Genomic DNA, 11798 nt, shown 5'->3' on the forward strand with positions numbered 1-11798 from the left:
AGGTTAGGGTTGAGTGTTTAGGTTAGTGTTGAGTGTTTGGGTTAGGGTTGAGTGTTTAGGTTAGTGTTGAGTGTTTAGGTTAGGGTAAGTGTTTAGGTTAGGATTAAGTGTTTAGGTTAGGATTAAGTGTTTAGGTTAGTGTTGAGTGTTTAGGTTAGTGTTGAGTGTTTAGGTTAGGGTGAGTGTTTAGGTTAGGATTAAGTGTTTAGGTTAGTGTTGAGTGTTTAGGTTAGTGTTGAGTGTTTAGGTTAGGATTAAGTGTTTAGGTTAGTGTTGAGTGTTTAGGTTAGTGTTGAGTGTTTAGGTTAGGGTGAGTGTTTGGGTTAGGGTTGAGTGTTTAGGTTAGGGTACATGTGTTTAGGTTAGGTTAAGTGTTTAGGTTGGGTTGAGTGTTTAGGTTAGGATTAAGTGTTTAGGTTAGGGTGAGTGTTTAGGTTAGGGTGAGTGTTTAGGTTAGGATTAAGTGTTTAGGTTAGGGTGAGTGTTTATGTTAGGGTTAAGTGTTTGGTTAGGGTGAGTGTTTAGGTTAGGGTGAGTGTTTATGTTAGGGTGAGTGTTTAGGTTAGGATTAAGTGTTTAGGTTAGGGTGAGTGTTTATGTTAGGGTTAAGTGTTTAGGTTAGGGTGAGTGTTTAGGTTAGGGTGAGTGTTTATGTTAGGGTGAGTGTTTAGGTTAGGATTAAGTGTTTAGGTTAGGGTGAGTGTTTAGGTTAGGGTGAGTGTTTAGGTTAGAATTAAGTGTTTATGTTAGGGTGAGTGTTTATGTTAGGGTGAGTGTTTAGGTTAGGGTGAGTGTTTAGGTTAGGGTTGAGTGTTTAGGTTAGGGTTGAGTGTTAGCAGTTAGATGTGTTCAGGTTTCATATTCCACTGCATGCCTGATCCTGTATATAATTGGGTTTGGGTTTATAAATATATATTTGACTGCAGGGTGAAAGAGATTTGAGTTTGTGAAAATAAAGTCATTGAGAACATTTATGTGTAGTTTCGTTTCATGTGTTAAAATTTCACAAAAAAATCATACAAATGATCAGAGGCTCAAAATGAACACGATGACTTTAAAGACTGACATCTGAAAAGAGCCGAATTCAGCATGATGTTCAAATAATAAAGTAAAGAAAAGTTACTTCCTTATCTTCTTTTTCTTAGGGCCCTTCTCTCTCTCTCACTCTCTCTCTCTCTCTCTCTCTCTCTCTCTCTCTCTCTCTCTCTCACTCTCTCTCTCTCTCTCTCTCTCTCTCTCTCTCTCTCTCTCTCCCTCTCCTCTCTCTCTCTCTCTCTCTCTCTCTCTCTCTTCACTTCTCTCTCTCTCTCTCTCTCTCTCTCTCTCTCTCCTCTCTCTCTCTCTCTCTTCCCTCTCCTCTCTCTTTCTCTTTCTCCTCTCCTTCTCTTTCTCTCTCCCTCTCCTTCTCTTTCTCTCTCTCTCTCCTCTCTCTCTTCACTTCTCTCTCTCTCTCTCCTCTCTCTCTCTCTCTCTCTCTCCTCTCTCTCTCTCTCTCTCTCTCTCTTTCCCTCTCCTCTCTTTCTCTTTCTCCCTCTCCTTCTCTTTCTCTCTCTCTCTCTCTCTCTCTCTCTCTCTCCTCTCTCTCTCCCTCTCCCTCTCTTTCTCTCTATCCCTCTCTCTCTCTCTTTCTCTTTCTCTCTCTCTCTCTTCACTTCTCTCCTCTCTCTCTCTCTCTCTCTCTCTCTCTCTCTCTCTCTCTCTCTCTCTCTCTCTCTCTCTCTCTCTCTTTCGTTTTCAAAGTCAGAGGCGAGTGTTCCTCGTGACCTTGCTGTGTGTTGGCTTGCCGGGGCTGCCACCGCTTGACGGAGTGCCACAGGGGGACATAATAAACTGCGCCCTTTTCATCCAGGACACAAAAGGCTGCGAGGAGAAGACTGCGGCCTCAAAGGAAGTAACAGAACAAAAGAGATGAGACCAATAGATCTACTGAGCGGCAGAGGAAGCCTGGAACTCTCTGGATCTCGCTCTCATTCACACATACATAATCACAAACGGCCCGATAAACACCGTGGAGTCAGATGAAGTCGACTCGGGCTCGTCCCCTCAGCACAACTTTACCGGCTTTCTGGATGTAGCTGAAGTAAACATACAAAGGAGTTCAGTGTCTGAAATTCAAATGCAGGACATAAACTCAGATTCTTTGACACAAAAGATCTCATCGTCTTCATTTTAAAAGTTTTGAGTGTTTTATTGGGAAACTGTTTCTATTCTACTGGTGGAAATCATTCTAAAACATCAGCATCGTCAGTATGGAAATCTCCAGCAGTTCCTCAACCTCAGCTCCATCTTTCCAGTTCTGAAACGTGAAATTACACAAATTAATAAACAGAAAGTGAACGTAACCAGGAAGCTCCTGAAGATAAAAGTGTTAATAAATACAACATAAAAACTTCAGACAAACTGAACAAATATTAATAAATAATGAATTTGTACTGGTTCATAATTGAGAGTATATATATTTTATTCTTAACGCTACCAGAATTAGAGTTGTGGAGAAAATGCTGATGCTACAGTAAAAGCATGGACTCTGTGAGATGGTACACACGAGATGTGTTCTAGTCTATGAAACGTGATTGAGTCCAGCGTCGGGGCGTTATATATTCTCATGCACTGTTTCACATCAGGAGTTGAGGATAGATACGAGAGGCTTTAGCACTCTGAAAGTTGACTGGATCAAAGAGTCCACACACTCCTGTGCTTTAGAGTTAAATAAAGAGAGGGAGGGGAGAAGGAGGATAATAAAAAGCAACTGAGGCGTTTTTTGTGGCAGTAAATCTTATGGAAATGAGATGGAGAGATTGGGACTTTTTAAAGAACAGAAGCAAGCTGCTCGTCCAATTCTTCTATCTGTCGCTCATCCTTCCTCCTTTCTCTCCTGGTCGTCACTCGCTCTCCTCAGTGCCTCGCTGCTTTGCACAGCCGGCTGAACAAAGCTGGATTGTGGGAAAGCGTCTGGATGCCAGCTCGGTCACACGCAGCAGTCAAGCGGCAAGCATTCCACCCAAGTCATTTTTGGACAGAATTTTTTTTGCACCCACCTTCTTTTTTTTTTATCCCTCCCTTTTTTGCCTAATCCCTCGCTAGCCTTTCCTCCCCTCTCTACATTTCCCATCTGGGTCCTTCCGTCCCGCCTGTCACAGCTTCCAAACTTCCCCCTCGTAAGGCTGACGGACAGTTCAGAGAAGAGAAGGGACGCGACCCCGCTCAATAGACCTTTTCAAGAAGGTGATTAAAGATTTCTCCTTTTTTGGGTCGCTCCTTTGACGCCCTCTTTTTTTTTTTTAAGCATGCGTCTCTTGTGGACAAAAGCTCCTAGTCTGTTTGGGAACATGCGGCCTCCTCTGGAGCGGAGGTGGGACTGTAGACTGGAGAAGGCGTGGGCTCGTGACCTTTTTCTTTCTCGTGGTCATTTGATTATGAATCAGTCCTGGCCTGTGCTGACTTTGTACATTTGACCCTGATGAAGAAAGAGCTGAACTCATTGTTTGTATACGGCGGACCTTTTAACCCTCTCCAGAGTTTTGCATTAATTTATTTTTTAGCCAGATCATATAAAGGGACTCTTTATTTCCCTGTCGGGGATCGCAGTCCCTCACAACCCCGTCCCCGTAATCCAAACTTTTTTTTGGTGTTTTATTTCAAGCCGATGAGAACAAACGCGAATTGATTTTCATCAAAACATACTTACGTTTGTAATCAAAAAGAAATCAGTCAACTAAAAATAGACATCTAATAAACTTGCCTGTGTGAACTCTTATTACTTTTATTTCCTCAGAAATAATAATAGCTCATGAAAAAAGTCATTAAGGCAGACGCATGTGGATCTCGGCGGCGGCAAACCGATTCCCGAATTAAACAAATGGGAAAAAAAGTCAATTTTTACATTATAAACTTGTGTTTTTCTTTTTATACTTTTTTCCCCATGAACTATTCAACCTGGTCTTCTAAAAAAAAACCCTTTCCAGCTCATTAGACTCCTCTGTCCCTGCAACTCTTCTCTCTGTTCTGCCTTTTATAAAGCACATATGAAGAATAAAGCAGATAACTGTGCTGGAAAGGAGGTCAGAAATTGAAATGACTGCAATTGAATTTTCTGCTGACTGATGAAGCATGTGAGAGAACGAGTGCTGCAGGAAAACAGGCCGTTTGTGCTTTTACCCCAAAGGAAAGCAATCCGCGATGAGGCGCTTTTGTTTCTCGCTTTATTTTAGTTTAATGAGGTGAATATGGCTTCTTGTGAGTAATGAATTTAGGACGCCGGTCTGTTCTAAATGAATCGTTGTGCTCCTCTACTGCTCGTTTCTTTCTCCGGCTCACACCCCTGCCGTTCTTCACATTGTGCCGTTTCATAATCAGGGAGTCAAGGGGCAGGACATAATAACACCTAGTTTCCTATTAGCCTCATGAAAAAGTCATTCGGGTTCTAAAGGGAACACAGAAGGACATTTTTTTTCATCCTGAGATCTATAAAATCAAAAATAGTTCTTTTAGGGTCCCTGAATGGCTCCTCAAATTGGACTTAAAATTTGTACTTAAAGTTACACTGAGAAAAAAGTTTTTGTTTTGTTTTTTTGATGCCAGACGTGGTGATTGGATGTTGGAAAATCTTTAGAGGGTTTCTGTGGTTGGGTTTCTTCTGGTGTACCCCCGTGGAGAAGACCACACACCGAGTCTGAAACACAAGACACACTTTAGCATTATTAAGGCACTTCTTTTGAGAATAAAACTTTCAAAGGAGAATTTCTGGCTGGAGTCTCCAACACCTCTCTAACACCAATCTGTATTTGCACTGAAAATGCTGATCATATCCAGGTGTCTTAACGATCCAATCCTGCTCATAACCCCATAAAAACGTGCCGTTAAAACAGACAAAAACAAACACAAACGCCTACAATCCACATTCTTCCATCTACAAGTTTGTCTTAAATTGCATGTTGCTAAAAAATCAGTTCAGTTACATTTTTTTGCACTTTTTAATAAATGGATTTTGTCACAGATAACAATATTACACTTCATAATATTTAATATTTATATATTTATCCCTAATGAACCAGTCGGAGGTGAAGCCGGTCAGAGATTTATAGGGAAATATTATTTATTTGACATTTCCTTGCATTCACTTACTGTTTATATTGTTTAAAATCAGTGTGTTTCTCTCCACCTCTGTCACATGACTACAACCAACCAGGAAGTGTGAAGACCAACACCTACTTCCACCAAACGATTAGCTGGTGAGTGAACATTGCCATTGTTTTCTAACAAATCAGATCATGTTTTTCTAAAATCGTGAAAACTTTCAGCCCGCTGGATTGAACAATCCGTCATATGAGCTGCAGTTTTGCTCCTCAGGTCAGTTAAACACGGCTGATATTTCAGCCTGCGACGTGCTGAAAGACGAAGTCAAATAAACCTGGAAGCGAGTCAGAAATGGAGCATCCAGAAAATCAGAGTGAAGGAAGCCCTGATACCCATCATGTCTCAATAAAGTTATTTAGATCCATCTCTTCTAGCAGGAAGGACAGGGATGGGTCTTGTTGAATCTTGGTGGACAGCGAGGTTGGGAATGGGAAAGATAATATAAAGATAAAATCTTTCAGAGGTTCGTGCCAAATCTCATCTGTGCAGAGAAGAAAACATTCAAAAGGCTGTTCAAATAAAAGAGTGTCGAGTGTGTGGAGGAGTTCTCCCATCAGTGGAAATACGTGACCCGTACCTTCACAGAGTTCCTGTAGCTTTTTGCAGAACATTGATTGTTCAGGAGCAATCATCTAGAATTCATGTCGTCCTTCTAAGTGAAAACACTGTTAAAGTAATGTCTCTCTGTTTACTGGCTCACGTAGCACTTTAATTAGACCAGAATTCGGCATTTAAGGAATTTTATACATCTTTGTACCTTCACTATTCTCAGAGATTCCACAGTCTCCTGAGCGCTGCTCCTGCTGTCAATGTTACGTAAAAAGAAACCGTCACGTCACTTCTGGATTAAATCTGGAACAATAACTAGGTTACTCGTACTCATGCAGTTTTTGGAGTAAACTCATTATTGATGTATATTTGTATTTTTTTCCTCTGGGGTCGGGGTTTTTGGATGCAAGTGCAAGTGATTTATTTTGCAGGTGATTCACACAGAAACGTAATCAATACAGGAGCTAGGAGTCGACACGTGAGCTTCGGATGCGACACACACTAGACAAACAAACCCACAAAAACCAGGGCTTAAATACAGTGCTTACTGAGGGGCCCCTTATATGCAGGGCCCCTGCGGTCTCTCCGCAAGCCATCAGTAATCCTTCCTGTGTCGAATTTAATTTGGTGACAGAGCACATAAAGAATGTTTAATCCCAGTATTTATCTCCCGGGGTCAAAGGTAGACCAGTTCTCTCACTAAAGGGCTAAAAGGCTCCTACTGCCTCCCTGTACAGTCTGTAACACACCACGTCATCCTGATGGAGCCCGGCGTCCTGCTGATCCTCATTCGAGACACGTGCTGTGATGAATTCGAGTGCTGAGTGCTGCTCTCACCTGGTGAGCGGTCTTTTTTCCGTACGTCTTTTCTATGCGTTGGGCCGATACGCAGGCTTTTCCTAATGTAGACATTTTGTCCTTATCTCCTGAAGCCTGTGTGCAGCATCCTCAAGTGAGCAGGAGAGAAGATTGAGAGAAAGTGAGACGGACAGACAGGGAGAGACAGAGTAGGAGAAGGCCTTCATTTTTCCTTCATGCTTTCCTGCTCACAGTTCAAGCTATCATCTCTGCTCTCATCCCTTTCGATTTCCTGTCGGTGGCGTTAATGGATTATTCCCCCATGTTCCCAGCGCTGCTGCAGTCGGGTCACATGTTGACGTGAACGCTGCCGACGTGTGTCCCGGCTCTGATGAGTACCTTAGCATCGCATTCGAAGCGTAGCTCGTTAATTGCGTGTATCAAGTGCCGCGTGTCCTCTGACAGTAGCGTCCAGGGATCGACACGGAGATGTTGTGTGTAATTGGACATTAAGTCTGAACTCCCTCTGCGAGAGACTGATAAGATCGGGGAGTCCTGAGGAGTCCGAGAAGCTAATGATCAGGTGGAATGAAGTCACTGTTCTGATTCTGACACGAAGCCACACAGATCCGACGTGTCATCTTGACGTAATCCAGTAATTAAAGCTGCTGCATGGTGGTGAGGCAAGAAGTGGTTCCTGCCTCATGGCTCTCTGGTTCAGTCCTGAGCTCAGGATTCTGTCTGTTTGACATGTTTTACTTCACGTGTCTGTGTGGATGTCCTCTGGGACTCTGTGCCCGTCTCAATCGAGCTCAGTGTTCTCAGGATCGGCTCTGACCCTCGACAGAATAAAATGATGATGAGTATTTGCCGAATGCTGATCCTGAAGCGCAGGTCGTGTGCCTTTTCCCGATTCAGAAACGAGTCTGTAAGAAAACTTTTATAGTAAAGTTATCTTTAGATATATTTATATATATACATGATTTATACTGAATTCGTAACCATTTGAAATAAGCATTCCGTCTCTTTCCTGACACATGGCTGGCGAACACGATTGGCCACAGGTGTGCCGGTGGGGTGGCGTGAAGCAGGAAGCGATGGGCAGCGCTTTAAAAACCCATTTAAGAGCACATTTCCGTGTGCCGCAGTGTGAGACGATGGCACCAGACTGAGGCAATTCTGTCTGGCCCAGTGCTGCACTGACAGCCATCCCTCCCTCCTTTCTAACGCTCAAGCAGCAGTTTGTAGATGCATGCCAAGATCACACACTCATCCTGGATCTCCTACAGAAAAAACGTTCTTTAAAAAAAAAAACAACGAAACAAAATAAAAGCGTTCCCACCTGCTGCAGAACGAGAAGAAGGTTGCACCTGTAGATGCTGACTTATTCATGGAAGCTATCGCTGCTCCTTTATTATGCTTCCTCCGACGCAGGCATTTACAGACGCCACTATGTTTCGGTGCAGGTTGTCTTTACGCTTCAGTGACCCTCGCGTATGGGCGCTGGCCAGAAATTGATTTGTATACAGACAGGGTGTTTATCAAGACAGCTGGACCCTGCTGCGTCTCCATATGGCCCTGTATTAAAGCAGAGGAGTTTGTCGATATTCCCTTCGCTCGGCACGCCGTCTTCCCACACTCCGGAACGATCGGCTCTCCGCGACGGAGGTCTGTCGGGGCGTTGCGGCTAGTCCTGACTAAACTAGCGCCGCTTCCTTTTACTTTGCTGTCAGTCTTCCCACGGAGATGATGGTAGGCCGTAAAACCGCCACCGCTGTGGTCATTTACTTTACAGAAGGACGATGATCATACACTGAACCCTCTGTAGACGGTACTTTCTTATACACAGATCTGTGGTTTGTCAGATCATCACTGTACAGAATCTCAGCATCTGTACACTCGAGCTTTCAGGAATGAAACTGATAATTCAATTTATTAAGGGAGAGATTTTCCCTTTTATTTCTTTAAATATTAAGTCTTGTAAAGAAAGAAAGAAAGTTGCTTTTTTTTTACTTGTCACAGCACAATTCTGAAATTCAGGGTCAGCCATGATACAGCGCCCCTGGAGCACAGAGGGTTAGGGGCCTTTCTCAAGGGCCCCGAGAGTGGCAGATTGCCGATACCCGGGGCTTAAAACCCCCGACCTCCCAATCAGTAACCCAAGTAAACCTATGGACTTATTGTATTATACTGAAAAAAGAGACAATGATGTGAATCCAGGGATTGTTAAGCGTCCAGCAGTGGCAGCTTGGCTTGGTGGTGCTGCGAATTGAACTCATGACCTTCTGGTCCAATGCCTTAACCAGTGTCCTACCCCTTCCTTTATATTAACGGGGGGGTTCTAGTGTGTAATAATCAGAGAAGACCTCATTTCCATGATGTGAGCTGTAACTATAGAATTATAAAGGGGTTCATAAAAATAGTTTGTAGAAACTCTAAATCAGAAGGAATCACACTGACGCGTCACTGATTATTTCCCTACGTCACGTCCTGTTTGTTATCACAGGGTTGAATTAATGTTGTTCCTGTACCTGAGTAAAAGTTTGAATCCCCTGCTGAAATAATACTCTGCTCGAGTAAAAGTGCAGAATACTCGCTTTTGATTCGGTTTCAGTGTGAACAGGAACAGAAGTGAGGTAGGAGAACTGTAGAATAATGATAAACTTCAGACACACACACACACACACACACACACACACACACACTTTTAGCAGAACCATGGAGTTACAGTTTTCTCTCCTGGGCTCAGCATGTTCTCCGTATTTGCTCATTTCAGACAGGAAGGATTTCAGTGTTAAACAATAAAACCACAATCTGCATCCACACTTGAAGCGATCATAAACCACACCATGGGTGTAGATTCAGTTTCAGATTGTTGGGGGTTTTATCCCACTCTGTGGATGTGAACATGACTGCTGTGGTCAGTGTGTTGTTATAATTCTATTTCTGTCGTTTGGATTATGAGGAGCTCAGCTAGATTTCCTTTTATTTTGAGGTGCACATCATCTAGCTCCATAACAGAAGGAATGGGTTGGGTTCCGTAGACTGGATTCTGGAAAGAAGAAGGAGAAGGAGGAATGTTATAACGTCATTGTGAAAGGAAACTCCATATCTTGGTGGAAAAGTTAATGTTGTGCTTTAATACTGTACGCTTTACGGCTGGTGATTGACTTTTTTGGCCTGAGTATTCATTTACTGATGCTTCTTACTAAGTCGTTCAGTGCTCCTCTGGGCTTTATCCATCAGCACTATCTATCAATCTTCCTCCCTTCTTTCCCAAACCAGCTGTCAGTGGAGAGAGTGAGAGCTGTGTACCGAGCTGACATCCTTAAGGAAGACTGGCTTGTTGAAACCCGAGTGGGTGCCATGCTTCAACTACTTCCTGTCTGTCGGAAAGAGAGGAAGAACTGAGAGCAGGAGAAAAAGAAAATGCAGAATAAACCCCCCTCCCTTTATCTATCTATCCGTTCAGAGTCGCAGCTATTGGAATGATAATTTATTTATGTGGCGCCTGTTTATCCCAACAGATTGGCTGTAATGTGCAGGATAGTGGAGATGACGGGGCTCGCCATCGCTCATCTGCCATGTTCGATGTCAGAAGAAAAGCTGAGAGACATTAGCGTTATGGTGCTGAGAGGAAGCTGACCCGATTTGGCCACACTGTGAAGTTCATTTAGCGAAACCTCGTGAGACGACTGGAGCAGCGAAGAGCCTTGCAATGGCATTAAGTGCGGCACGGAGACGTGAAGCGATCGCTCAAAATCTCATCACAGCCAAGGTCTTTAGAACATTTGTCACCTAATTAGGTATTGGTACAGGCCCATTAATTACACACACACACACACACACACACACACACACACACACACAGCTTTTTTTTTTGACTCAGTGTGATATTTTTATCCTTTCAGTGAACCCACAGCATTAATTAAGGTTATTTATAATAAATAAGAATAATAGTCCATTTTTACACTCGTTCACCAATTTATTGACTTTAGGATGAAAAAAACATCCTTGTTTATTTTGTTAGTTTATTAGTGTTCTGAAGTAAGATCTTAAAGACATCATCATCTCAATATTGAGACTAACGTTCGTGCATCGTGTCTATTCTACGATTTACACTTTACATCTTTATTCTTTATATTTTTTTATGAACTCGACTCGCTTATGCGCATTATTAATCGGTATAAACATATCTTTTTGCACGTCCTCCGTGTCTATAGGGGGCGCTCTAACTCAATATCAGTAGCTAATTAGCAGCATGCTTGCTAAGTGGTGTAGGAGTTAGAGTTAGCATCAGAATGTCCTTATTTTACACAAGCAATGTCCCTCATCACGCCGTGGAACTGGGTGGATGAAGACGTATAGGTACTGTATGAGGAACGTGCACGCTGATGGGATTGATATGGACAAAAGAAACAAGCTTTGGTTTTTATTTCCGTGTATTTACTCAGTGGAGTCTGGAATGATTAGGACGGTGTAAATAAACCGGGAAATCACCGGCCGTGACATGTTTAGAATACAGAGGCTGCTTGCTGAATGATGTATAGTGAGCTGGACCTCTGGGCTTCAGACCTTCTCAGACTCAGTGCGGTGGAACTTTACAAGGCCTTGCATTTGTGTACACTAACAGCTGGAAAACGACCAACCCACAAACATCTGGCCTGGAAATACAGCTGCATGCTGACGGCTAAATTCGACATTGTTTTTTGCTTAAATGAATGATTATTTTAGGTCAGGAAACAAAATAATTTTTGGCTACACTATAAATTTACATCTAAAGGAAACACTAACAGATGAATTTATCACTATTTTAACCTATTGAGAAACTGAAAGGTTCCCACACAGTGTTCTTCTCGGGTGTAAGAGCAGCAGTGGAGTAACGTTCCTCACCTACAGTCAGGTATGAGCACTTACTGCACACGGCTACAGCAGGAGAAATGCATGTGCCACTTCACAGCGATCAGGAGTTTTGGGGCTGACATGTGAGTCCACACGCAGCGCACACGCTAACACCAGGGAAGTGACAGACTGACAGCTCCTCAGCTGTCTGTCACAGTCAGGACACGCTCACACAGCCTAAGTGATTTCTTCAACATGACTGCTTTAGGCTTAAATACACGCTCACGCTTCCCTCGGCGGAAGTAACGACGCTCGCTTCAGTAGCGAGTTTGTTCATGTATGGCATTTTTTGGGCACATTTTCCGCCCCGAAAGCCTCATAACCACGTCTTTAAATAATACATACAAATTGTCATGGCGGAATCCGAACCGTCGCTAACTGAAAAACGTGGCTTATATGTGTGCCGATCGTCG

The 11798-nt window shown here is 43.1% G+C and overlaps 1 long non-coding RNA gene across 1 annotated transcript; it reads left to right on the forward strand.

Moving 5' to 3' along the window:
* The first annotated feature begins 5150 nt into the window (after positions 1-5150).
* On the forward strand, positions 5151-10453 carry LOC124391635. The gene is made up of 2 exons (XR_006927018.1): positions 5151-5231; positions 10011-10453. It is a non-coding gene; the product is annotated as an uncharacterized LOC124391635 (long non-coding RNA).
* The last annotated feature ends 1345 nt before the right edge of the window (positions 10454-11798 follow it).

This window comes from Silurus meridionalis, chromosome 9, assembly GCF_014805685.1.
Source record: "Silurus meridionalis isolate SWU-2019-XX chromosome 9, ASM1480568v1, whole genome shotgun sequence".
Taxonomy (NCBI): Eukaryota; Metazoa; Chordata; class Actinopteri; order Siluriformes; family Siluridae; genus Silurus; species Silurus meridionalis.